Below are 13,105 nucleotides of genomic sequence, written 5' to 3'. Positions count from 1 at the left end.
TTTTTTTTTTAATTCGAAAAATGTAAATATTTCAAAAACGGTGACACTTTTACCTGAAAATTTTTTGTTTATCGGTGAGCTCACCCCCCACCTACCTTCCCCTAAAGTTTGGCACGTTACTTCTGGGACACCCTGTATAATTAGCCAAGCCCCCAACCATTTTAACCGCTATTTTACATAAACAAGTGTTAAGCTCAAGATTTTACGACGGTTAACACGTCTTGTGAATCCCCTAATAGTATAATTATTCGATTGAGAATGTTCACGATTTAGTTTTCCCTGATTACTTATGGAACTGTACGATGCATTATAACCCGCGTAACTAATATTTTTTAATTTCTACTCTATTTAAACCATAATATACATAATACATATTATGTACATTAAAAAATTGTTTTCTATTAGGCCTATTATTTCTATTATTATGTTTTAATATAAGAAAAGGGGCCAAAGTCGCATGATTTTTAAGAAAAGTTTCAAAGTAAGCCTATTTCTAAAAGTCGGTGTCGATCTCTAAAAAGTGTCAATTTAACACTTTAGTCGCACAACGGTAACACTGTCCAGAACTTGCAAAACATGTTTCGTTTCCACAAAAATAAAGCGAACCCTATTAATTTAAGAAGCTCCAGGATTGCCGCCATGTCGAAAAACCCCAGAGGAACCGCCGGCCGCCGCGCAGTTACGCAAATTTAATGTTTGAAAGAGCAATAATGCCAATGGATTTTATTTCGCTTTTGAAAACGTTTGAAACGACAATTGACTTTATTTCGCAGCAGCATGCAGGATTGACCTTATTTCCGTTGATCTTGTTAGTTGTCACCAATTTTTAGAGGTGAGCATTTTCTACAAAGACCCAAATACAAAAATACAAAATTTTACACCAAGACTTATAAATTTGTTTGCCCTTGATTTGTTGTGCTTAACGAAAAAACAATATTAAGTAGAAAATTATGCACTGATCACGGGTTTTTTCAAGAAGATTTTTCAGCAATGATAAGTAGCACATTGTTCTTTAACCTAGGATTCTTCTTCTGAAGACTTAAAAAAAGTGTATTTTATACCCATAAATAAAAAATAAGTACGGCACAACCATGATGCAATAATACAAGGTGGTATCAGTTGTAACAGCTCGATTTGACATTACCTTAGCTCAGTAGAATGAGAAGAAAAACGGGAAGAAATGAATCCCCATATGGGGGAAAAATATAAAATTTCACATTTTCTCCTTAACAAAATTTGCTTTTTTATAGTATATTCGTTATGCAATGAAATAAAATAAGATAAAATACCTTTTTAAGAAAACAAAGTGTGTATACTGAGAAAAAATAAAAAGCATTCAACTATACTAATGGGCAAAGAATAGTGAAAGAAGTAACACTGTTTCACGTAAGGTAGTCAATATGGCGGAATTAGAGCGAGAAGTTGCCAACTGATAACACCTTGTATTATTGCATCATGCGGCACAACGACTATCACAAGAAATTGACGTTTTTTTTTATAAACTAAGCAAAATTCAGTTACAGTTGTAAGCAGGTCACAAAATGCCAGTACGCAAAATATCCCATCTCAAAAGATTTCCCCATATACAAATATGATGTCGCCTTTTTTTGCCTTTTTTAAGATTATTGCGCCTTTTTTGCTTTTTCTACCATTAATTGTAAAGGGCAAGGAAAAAGCCCTTATTCCTGATATTATGAAACTTTTACTTGTACACTTTATTCCATATTTAAATTGGGCGCCACTTGTATCAACTCACGTCGAGCGCACATTTAGTACGTTCTTCGCAAAATCGAATGAGAATGCTGCCAGAAAACTTCAAATTCATATTGTGGTTCAATATAACTACAATTATAAAGATTAAAGCGTTGTGAGTTAGAACCTCGATAAGAGTAAATAGTCAAAAATTCAAAGTACACATTTTTCATATAATCAAACTAGTTCATAGATTTTCTCTTTTTGCTTGTAAAATATGTATTTTTTGATTATTTTTCGGTTTTTGTGTGTTTTTTGTGCCTTCTTTTGCATTTTTTGCGAAGTCTAGTGCTTTTTCCTGCCTATTTCGTCATTTTATTTTGCCTTTTCTAGCCTACTTCGTTATTTTATTTTTTATTTTTTATTTTGCTACAACAATGTACTTACCCCAACACATTTCAGCTAAGCAATGAAAGAGCTTTATTTTAAAGTATTTATGTATGTAGTATTTCTATTTATTAATATTCCTCATATGTATAGCATTATTTTCATACTATTGTGCTAAAGTTTAAATAATTTAATAAATTGTGTACTTATTTATGCAGTTTTATTCAGAAAATTATTAGTCAAGTTACATTTTTTTAAATATCATCAAGTACATATTATAATAAAATTGCAAAATCTGCTTTTCAGATAAACTTTACAAATATATACGGAATTAGTGTTAAAAATAACATTATTTTTTCATTTAACAAAACGACAAAAAATTACTTATTTTATTTTGAAATAAAGTGGAAAAATAAATATGTTAAATCTAAATTATTTTTCAGCAAACTTTCAATTAGCACTCGAAAAAAGTGTTTTAAAAATTCATATTTACAGTTAGTGCGCTTTCTGAAAAGTCTGTGGCTAGCCTAGATGGCAAAACTATCATAGTACTTTGTATTAATCTATTTTGGTTTTTGTTTTTATTTTAATTTTTATTTTATTTTTATTTTCATTTTCATTTTTATTTTAGTTTTATTTAATTTCTAATTTTTTTTTTACTTTTGCTTATTTTTCTTTTAATGTATTCATTTAGTGTTATTTCTTTGTTTGCGTCGGTATCTACATTGTTGCTACATATGTATAAGATTTTTCCCTTTTGTTTTTTTTTTGTTAAATAATTTTTCATATTACATTTATATATGTATGCATGTATGCATGTGTGCATTATTCCATTATTTTTCAATCTCAAGCAGCTAAATTGTAAAATGAATTTTATTTGTATAGTATGTATTTATGTATTTATTTTAAATGATTGCTTTCTTTCCATGTGCGCTAGCTCACTTTGCTGCATTGTTCACTACATTACCTACAATGAAAATCTACATGCTTAACCCCAATTTCGTTTTATTTTCCACGAATTTTAATAAGTTGGCATTTTCCACTAAAAAATTTATGTTTTCTACAGCTTCTAAAGACTAAACGTGCACTCGGCCACTGTGTTCTAAATATTATTGCTATATTTTTTTAGATTTTTGGTTACATAGCACATTTATTCAGTAGTTTGTAGTTTAATTTGCGCATAAAAAAAAATAAAACAAACTAGAAATATACATAGTAAACTCCGACATAACAGCTTTTGGATTATTGTTTTTCAAAATGTCATCAAAACGGAAACTACACTGTGCGACAAAAACCAAAAAATTTCAAAGCACACGAAAAAATCAATCCAGAAACTAGGTATCACTACGCACGACCTTCTCTTAAAGATTTTTCATATTATTTTTGGTGAATATTTTATTAGTGGTTTCTTGTTTTCACAATAAGGAGATTTTGAAACAAATTTTGGCATATGTGTGATGGAGCAATTTGAAGCTTGTGGAAACAATCAATTATCGAAAAAAATCTAACCAACTGAAATAAAATCCTCAACATTTGTTTTTAATTCCTCAATTTACAAACATACATAAATATATCACATTATACCTATTTCATTTCAAACTAGCAAAATCTCGAAGGCATCAAAGATCATCTGAAACAGAATAGGTCACCGGAGTATGACCGAATGACGCCCAAAATGAACCTCCAGTCTATGCCATTGACTACACGAGAAAGTTATTTAATGCTATTAACAAAATTTGTCCATTTTTCGCAGCAATGGAAAAATCTATAATTATCATGATTTCAAAACCAGGAAAAGTGTCTCGTCCTATAGACCAATCAGACATTCCAGAGCATCAGTTTGTTTACAGAGAGAAGCATAGCACCACTGAGCGAGTGAATCGTATCACCTACGAAATCCAAACTGCTTATGTACATCTGGAGTATTGATCCATAATTTTCCTGGATATTTCATAGGCATTAGACCGAGTATGACTAAAGTTAGTGCAAAGCGTGCTGGAAACGTATCTCCTAAGTAGGGTGTTCACGGTAAAATATAATAGGCTTACAACCGAAGAGTTCGACGTAGAATCAGGCTGGAAGACATCCCAATGGATTACCTACTAATGACATCAAATTTAGCAGATGATGCAACCATACTTAGCCAAAAGGCGAAATGTCCTCTAAAGGCATCATCAAACCTTGCCGCCCATCTTCCACACCTGGCAGACTGGCGCAAAAAAGTCATCGAGCAAAAATGCCAACATGTTACCTTAACCCCTAATAGAGACAAAACTAGCTTGCACTGACTCTTAATAATGTTTTGGTTCCCTCTGCAAATGAGTGCACATACCTCGGTGTACACCTGGACAGACATTTGACTTGACTAATGCATTTTGAAGCAAAGAGTCAGCAAATGAAATTTAAATCAAGTCATTATGGTGTAGAATATGTTTTTGTAAAAAAATATGGAAAACAATTTATTAAGAAAAGCATGATCAATTATATGACATACTGTATATAAGTGTACATAAGTTCTGAAAATGAATGAAAGTACATATAAAAACAGTCCTCGTATTTTTTTCGAGAAATCAGTTTATTGTTTTGATTTACATAAATAATAATTTCCTTGGCAAAAATTAAAAAAAAAAAAAATTGTTGTTATATTAACGTATGTATGTTTATCCACAGAAAGCTCGTTTTTAATGCCTCTGAAGCTCTCTCACATGTATGGATATTTTTCCATAATCCGGCGATATATGCCTTTGAGCATACTATTCAATTATACAATTAAGTTTTGTATTCTGTGTAACTATTCTTTGTTTGTGTATTTTACCAACAATTTCATATTCCATATTTATAACTATTTCTAACATATAATGTATGCTCTTATTGTATGTAATATGTATTTATTTATTTATGTTATAAATATTTACAAAAGGTTATATGAACTGTTAATGCATTTTCTTATTTCGGTTATTGCATTAAAATTTATTAAAGTTGTATTATGGACGTAGTTAATTTCAGTTTTCACAAAAACTTGTTCGCTTCATACACATTTATACTATTTATTCCCTTTTTTACAAATTATTTCATAAGCTGATTGCACACATGTAAGTAAGTATGTATGCAAATATGTTCTAAATTTTTTTTTTTTAAGTTTAACTGCCTTTTTATTCAATGAAATAATTTTTTTATGCGAAACAAAGTACATACAAATACATTTGTATTTCGTAGAAATTTCCTTCACGCGCATTGTGTTTGGTTCTTTTTGCCAGCAAAATAAATAACTTTGCGCATTACTTTTTCGATTTGTTTTAATTATTGGTGTATTTCTATGTTATTTCTACCATTTTGCAATTTTTAAATAATAATGACGCAAATGTATCCTTGTTAGTGTGTAGGTATGTATGTACCTATGTATGGATGGATTAATGTATGTATGTATGTTTAATTGTAGGAAAGTTGCAGTATACATATGTATTAAGGCGGTCCATAAAATATCAATATCTACGTACAAAATCAAGACATCCACGAAAATTTTAAAACTTTAAATACATTTTTAGAGCTCACTAGCAGGGTTTTGAAAAGATAAATTTTTTATAAATCGAAAAAAACTTTATAAAATTTTCACTTAAAATTTGATAAATTTGACATATTATTCATATTAATTTCGTAAACTTGCTCAGTTATAGCCAATCAAAATCAAAGTTGTGTAGAATTTTTGCGATGAAAAAATAAAATTTTTTCAAACCCCTAGAATTTTTTTTTTACATTTTGAAATTTTCCCGCAATCACCAAGATGTTGATATTTGAAGGACCACCCTAATATGGTATTTTCTTTTGCACATAATTTTAAACGATGAACTCTACAAAATCGACATTTGCCAACAAATATTGGTTTTAACAACCAAAGGAGTAGATTTACTCGTATAACCTTTCGAAAAAAACTTTGTATGTATGTACATTAGGGTGGTCCAAAAAAGTAAAGTCGGAAATTTAATGCTCTCAACCCCTAAGATTGTTCTATACCGAAAAAAAATATACCCCTGTTTTTTTATTTTAAAATCAAAATATATTTAGAGGTCGCTCAAAGCGCTCAAAGTTTCCCATGTATTTTGTATGGGGAAAAAAAGACTTTTTCGTGTGCTTCTAACGCACAAAAATATGATATTCCCTACGCTTCCACTTCCAGGATTGAACCCTTGTGACTTCGGTTTAGTAAGCCCCATATAATCCTCTAAATTTTATAAAAATTATTTAGCAATGTAGAAATAGAAACTAATGGTTTTTAGTACTCATATTTTAGGTCTAGAGTCTTTTTGGGATGATATCAATGTATACCCTATTCTATAAAATCGAGGATTATACACAACATGTAAACGGTTATGTTTAGTCAAACCCATGTTTTCATATGAAGCGCTGGTCTGGTGGTTAGCCTGTACTTACTTCGCTAAAAACTCGCCGAAATTTAGAAATCAATTACTGTTATACTAACAATAAATCCTCTGAATGTTTCGCTCGATTTGCTACTGATAGAACTATTTAGTTTCGAGAATACAGGGCATGAGTTCCATGTAAAAAAACTGTGTGAACATGGTTGCCTCCTGTAGGAAAATCAAAAAAAAAAAAAAGTTCACTCCAAAGCTAGTCAGAGGTATCATCTAGGATTACTTGACAGATCTGTTAAACTTAAGAGCCATGTAGACCCTCAGTGCATGCTTTATGAAAGGATCGACATAACTTTGAAAACATTTTGTCGAAGTTGCAAGGCCCGGGAATTGATGAAGATTCTAGATAAACACTGCCTCTGCGAGTGTCCAGCCAATGCTAGAGTGAGCACTTGAGTGAGTACATCCGCCTCTCTCTGTATGATAGCATGGGTGTGTATTTTGAACATCCCTAAAATTTGCGAATTTGCTTGTTCTTAGGAGCACAATCCAACTTAGCTTACCAATCTGTAGATTTTCGCATAAGAAACAAAACATCTACAAGGGATTAAGACGATATCTTCGAGACTCAAAGTTAGTGAAAAATTACACTGCGCAACAATCTCAAGCTCATATCAAAGGGCGGAATGTTTCCAACTTAGGATAAAATACCTAGACCCATGTAGCAAACCCTCCAAATCTTTTTGCATTCGTAGGGCAATAATATTTTTTATGGCCATATTAATAGGTATAAACGAAACCACCACAAGTTTGGAATTTTTTTCCCGAGTGTTTTCAGAATAAACGGAAAAAAGGGTTGAGATTCATATCGGAGCGAAGTATGTAGTTTTAGGTACAAATAGTCAAATTTCACAAGGACTAATTTTGTTTAAAATTTTAACCCTTTAACCCTTTCAGGAAAGGGTCGCTTTGACTCCTTTTTTGGAAACTTTGAATAACCTGGAATTTGTCAGGCTTCTAAAGGGTTAACATGTTCTAGAAAATTACTAGCCGTAAAAGTCCACAGAAAAAAAAAACAAATATGTCCCTTGAAATGTGCAGCTACTTTTTATGATTTCCTTACATTTTGTTCTTTTCGAGAGTGTGATGGTTTGGGGCTTGGGTCATTAGTATGCAGCTATTGTATTGCTATCATCAGAATCTGAGTCACACATGATGTCTATGTCTTTCATGTTGAGTTGGAACCATTCCGCCCTCCAAAAATTATGAATCGAAAGAATCGGTTCTCTTCGAATATAATTTTGTTTAAGCGATATACTTTGATTCATTACTATATGGAACTATATATGCTGGCATATGTCATTGGAAATTAAATTGATCTGTGTATGTATTTGTTATATGAACGTGTGGTAAATGTTAGTGATTTGCGATATCTCCATTATGCAAGAAACTGTGTATTTATGATTTTGTGTACTCACAATGTAGTATATATCCATACTATTTATTTAGTATATATTTACTACCTTAATAAAGCTATGATCCCAATTTCAGCTGATAATCTAGGCACCCAACTACTAAGTATATTTACCATTGCTCTCCACCTCCAGCGCGAAAATTCGCGTGCCAAATTGTAATATTTCTATTGGCGAATTGAAAGATTAATACACAAATAATTGCATCTCTTGATTTTCGACCTTCATTCGCATTTATTTTAATACAATATTTGCATTTTTCTAATATTTTTGATGTGTACTTATAACTTTTTTACGAGTATACTACCACTGGAGTTTTGTTCTTACGGTTTCCACACAATCACAATGAAAAAGAGCAATGGTAATTCTTATAAGATATGGACCCGCTATCAGACATTTGAAAACTTTCAAACAAAAATTATCTTCTTGTTTTTCATTGTATTTAAAAGAAAACAATGTGATGAAAATAAGAAGACACAGATAACTCAAACTCAACGACAATGAAACAAACACTTAAACATTATTCAACAGACAACAAAAAATTTCGCGTATAAAAATAAATTTGCCATATACATATAGTACACATATGCATGCCTTTATTGTAAGTACATATATGTACATATATTTAGTACTCATATAAATATGTATATTTTTATATATTCACATACTTATGTATACGAGTAGGTTAGGGTAGGTATATACAAAAGTTAGATTACTCTTAGTTGTAGTAGTTTTGGATGTGCTTTTTGTATATATGTAAGTAATAGAGGCTAATATCTAAGTAGATAGAGTTAGTCAAAGTTTACATAAGTATGCAGCTATTGTATATATCCATAAATTAGAGTAGATATGTACATAGATAGAAAATTTTATAAAAATAAATAAATCGCTGTTACACATTTAACTAGTATTCACGAAATTTGGTGTGTAAACATCTGTGTACGGTTTGGCAAAGCATACCGCGATTCTGTTACCTACATGAATACGTTAGGTTAGAAATTAAGCATTATTCTCATTTCATGTTATCCTTTTCGACTTTATTAGAACCACGGAAATTGTCCTGAAGTGACTTTGAAAAAGTCGTGAGCTTGTTCTGAAATGATTTCGAACAAGCCTTGGAACGGTCTCAATATGCTCCGTTACCAGTCCCAATATGATTCCGAACTAGTCCTTAAATGCTAATTATTAGCCCCAAAATGATATCGAACTACTCCCGAAATGGTCCTGAGATGAATCAAAACTAGTTTTGAACTAGGCTCGAATAGTCGTGCACTAGTCTCAAAACAGTTTTGAAATAGTCTTCGAATAATTCTGAGCTGGTCGCGAGACGGTCGCGAAATGATCTCGAACAAGTCTTGGAATGGTCCCGAAATGGTCCCGTATTAGTAAAAAATTCGGAACTTGTCATAAGATAGTCCTAAAAGAGTACTGAAATAGACCCGAAATGATCCCACATTAGCCTCGAAATGTTGCTTAAATAGGCCTGAACTGGCCTCGAAATGGTCCTCAAATAATTCTGACCTATTTCCCGAATTCGTCCCAAAATGGTCTAAAAATAGTACTATGCTCGAACTCGCTCCGAAATTTTCCTAATAGAGCTTTCTTTTCTCGAAATAATGTTGCATTTAATCTGCCCTGCGCCCGGGCTGTCAAGTTTTCGTGTTCTTTTCTCAGCGTCTTCACATGCATATTGCATGCTCTTTCTTTAAAATGTTGCACTCTGATAATGTTCCCATATAAGAAGGTGAAATTTTATTCGAGAAAAGAAAACGCCATAAGATTGTTCAGAAGTAATCCCAAAATGGTCCAGAACTAGACTCAAGATTCCTGAAACGGCCCTTACCGAAACGATCTCGCAAAGATCCCTAAATAGTCCCGAAATGGCCCTTAATAGTCCAAATGAGTCTTGAAATGACCTTAAACTATGTAGTCGTAATCTTAAAGTAGCCCTGAATAAATGCAGAAATATTCATTTGTACACACAAGAAGCAGTTAACCATTTTCTACTGGGTTAACACAGATTTACCCATACCGAGAGCTAATATGTCCACACATCAAAAAACAAATGGAAATAACGAAAAAAATAATAAAAAGTGAAATGATGAAGCAAAAATATATATTTTTTGGAAACTCATTGTGCTTTTCAGATATAGCTTTTACTTTGAGATGTTAATACTAGGGCTATGAACGTATGCATGCATGTATAAATGTGTGCAATTCCGCTGGGAGGCATCCGCCACCTGAAAATCAGTCACAGTCAAATACAAAAACCCAAAAAACCTCAGAAATAGACCTCCTTTAACGTCGTCGACCCCTGCACACGTACTCACTTTTCAATAGACGAAAGATACGCTTCGAGCTATCTAAACATGGGCTGGGAATCGCCTACAACGACTTCTCTAGAAGCTGCAGAGATGAGAATGGCAGGAAACGGTTGAACACCTTCTTTGCAAATGTCCAGCTCTAATGAGGAGCAGAAATACCATGCTAGGAGCATATGTGTTCACATCGGAACGAGAGCTATCTGATATAAGTCTCCACAACATACTCAACTTTATCACCCACGCCGGTTGGTTCTAACATTAGCAGTCGAGGTATATAGTATCAAAATGGCATTTAGCTGCTACTTGGGCGTAATAGTTTTTCCGCCACCATTCTAACCTAACCTAACCCGGAATGACGTTGAGCATAACTCTTAGAAGGACTTATCTGCGCCGTTTGAGACTAAACAAGCCAAGAAGATGGAAAAATTAACTGGGAGCTTTATAATATCATGAATTGATAAAACCACTTCGCGGTCAATAACCCGAATAGCTTGATTCTTCTCTGCGCAAACAATCGCATTTGCTAACAAGGTACAGATCAGAAACAAGGTACTCAAATCGCTCAGAGGGAGCACTTCGTCGGTTCGCAACGAAGCTACGCCTGGTTGGTTATCGGGGACAAGTAGGCCGCAATGGACAAAGCTTCTTCAGACTTAAAAGCGACAGCGCACCACGGATAGCAATGGGATACATTCTGGTGTTACTTGAACATCATCTGCACAGCGAGGCTTCTTTCTTACCCATTAAGGAGCAAAACTTCATGCACAGCAAGTGATTCCTGCTCGGCTACTACCGAAAGGAAACAAGCCCCTTTTCTTTGGTTTAATGCCGTTGAAAATGAACTTTCTTAGGTCTACTGTTACTTGAGATGCACGACAGTGATTTATACACTAGCCGATTTAAGCAGGGCTTACTAATGTCAGCACACCAACAACAAAAGGAATATCGGTTCCGTTGACTTGAAAATGTCGTACGCATGGATGATGTGTAGGTTGGTTAGGTTAGTAAATCATAGGATAAACAAGTGGCGCAAATTCGCAAAGGAGAGAGGCAATTGGCGAAGGTTTCTGTTGTCGTGCCACACTGCCAAACGGTTGTAGGGCCAAATAAATTTAAGGTGATCTAGAAGATTAAATTAACAAAAAATCCAAAAAGTAAAAAAGTCGTTAACGATGAATAAGATGTCAACGCAAAATCAAAGTTAAAAAGTACTAAAAGTTAAACGAAAATTTCAAAGAAAAAAATGTATGTAATTTTATTACATATGTAGACAGTGCGTTGCTGTAACATACACATGTACATATTTCACAGCGAAATATATACATATGCATGTATGTATGAAAACATAAAATTTAAATATATAGCAAATCAGTGATATGCACATTAAGTAAAGCTTATGTTGAGAGGATTTCGGTACCAATAATTTTTTTTATTTCTCAAAACCGCCAAAATGTGTTTTTTATGATAACTTCGAAAACTTTTAATATATTTTATAGGCGGCATACACGGTGCGCCTGACTTGCGAGTCATTGGCATACGTGTTGACTCGCCTTCGACTACACAGAGTTGAATCATTCAGAGTCATGCCAGGAGTCGAAATTTTAAAACGGTTTATTTTTATATGTATTTTCATGGAATTACATAGGTAGCTCTTTAAGGGCTGTTTTCAGCTCTTAAAAAAATCACAAGAAATATTTTTCATTATTTCAGTTGGTTGAAAGGTCCTTCGCTTTTTTGAAGAAATAAATATTCTAGCATTTTATTGTTGCGCGCTGCCAACTAATTTAAAAAATTCTGGTAGAAGAAATTTTCTTTTCCATTTCTTGTGCGTAATTTTATATGAATGCTTCGTTTTTCTTGAGAGCTGCAGCCATTTAGTCAGTAAACAAAATTACCGCTATTGTTAGTAGAGATTTCAATATATTAGAAAACACATTTGCTGCCGTGACGTTACAAAAAACCGAAGTGGGTTATGACTTGGATTACAAAATTGCAAACTCTGTGAATTTGGAATTTGAAGTATTTAAGTTTAATTTTCCAAGTTTTTAAATACAACAATTTCTCGTTTTTTTTTTTTATCAGCAGAACTGTCTGGCGAACTATCTGGCGTGATGTTACATAACGTTATGTTACTCAATGCAATGAAACGAACTTTTAACGCAACTAAAATATTAACAATTATATGGAATATAGTTTTAATTTTGACTTCAGCTATACTTATAGGTATGTATGTGACAAATTTGAAGCAAATCGGAGCATAAATACGGCTTTTCAAAATACCTCGGCCCTGGCGCCACCTAGCGAGGTCATTTTTCGCAAAATTTTTAATTCTTACATTATAAAAAGCAGCCAAATTGGCCTATAAATAAGTTAGATACATCCCTTAAATTTTTTTCACGGTAGACCTTCCGCTGGAAACGCCCATATCTTATGGTCGCGGTTAGCTGATTGAGCTATGTGAAATCGACTCTCGGGAGCTCAACAAACATTAAAAGTAATTATCGAACTCCTCTGGAGTGAAATATTGCACATGAAAATCCCAGTTGAAATAAATCGACTGTCTTAGAGGCAAAAAAAAAAATATTTTGTTATGGCTCCGACATCCTTTCAACATGAGCTTGAAATAGAAGGATAGATCCTTAAAATTTGTTTTCTTTAGTCCTTCGAACGACCCGGTATAATGTGCTTATTATAGCTGAAATAAGCAAAATTTTAAAAATTTTAATTTTTTCCAGTTATTGCAATATAACTCAATAGTGAAATGTAGATATAAAATTGGCCCCTTTGCACTTATGCAATCAAAATTGTTGAAATGCATCTTAAAGTATGCAACAACTATCAACGCATTATTCAATTTACA

This window comes from Rhagoletis zephyria, unplaced genomic scaffold (genome assembly GCF_001687245.7).
Source record: "Rhagoletis zephyria isolate East Lansing unplaced genomic scaffold, Rhagoletis_zephyria_1.1 Rzeph_scaffold_00206, whole genome shotgun sequence".
Taxonomy (NCBI): Eukaryota; Metazoa; Arthropoda; class Insecta; order Diptera; family Tephritidae; genus Rhagoletis; species Rhagoletis zephyria.
This window is presented reverse-complemented; position numbering follows the sequence as displayed.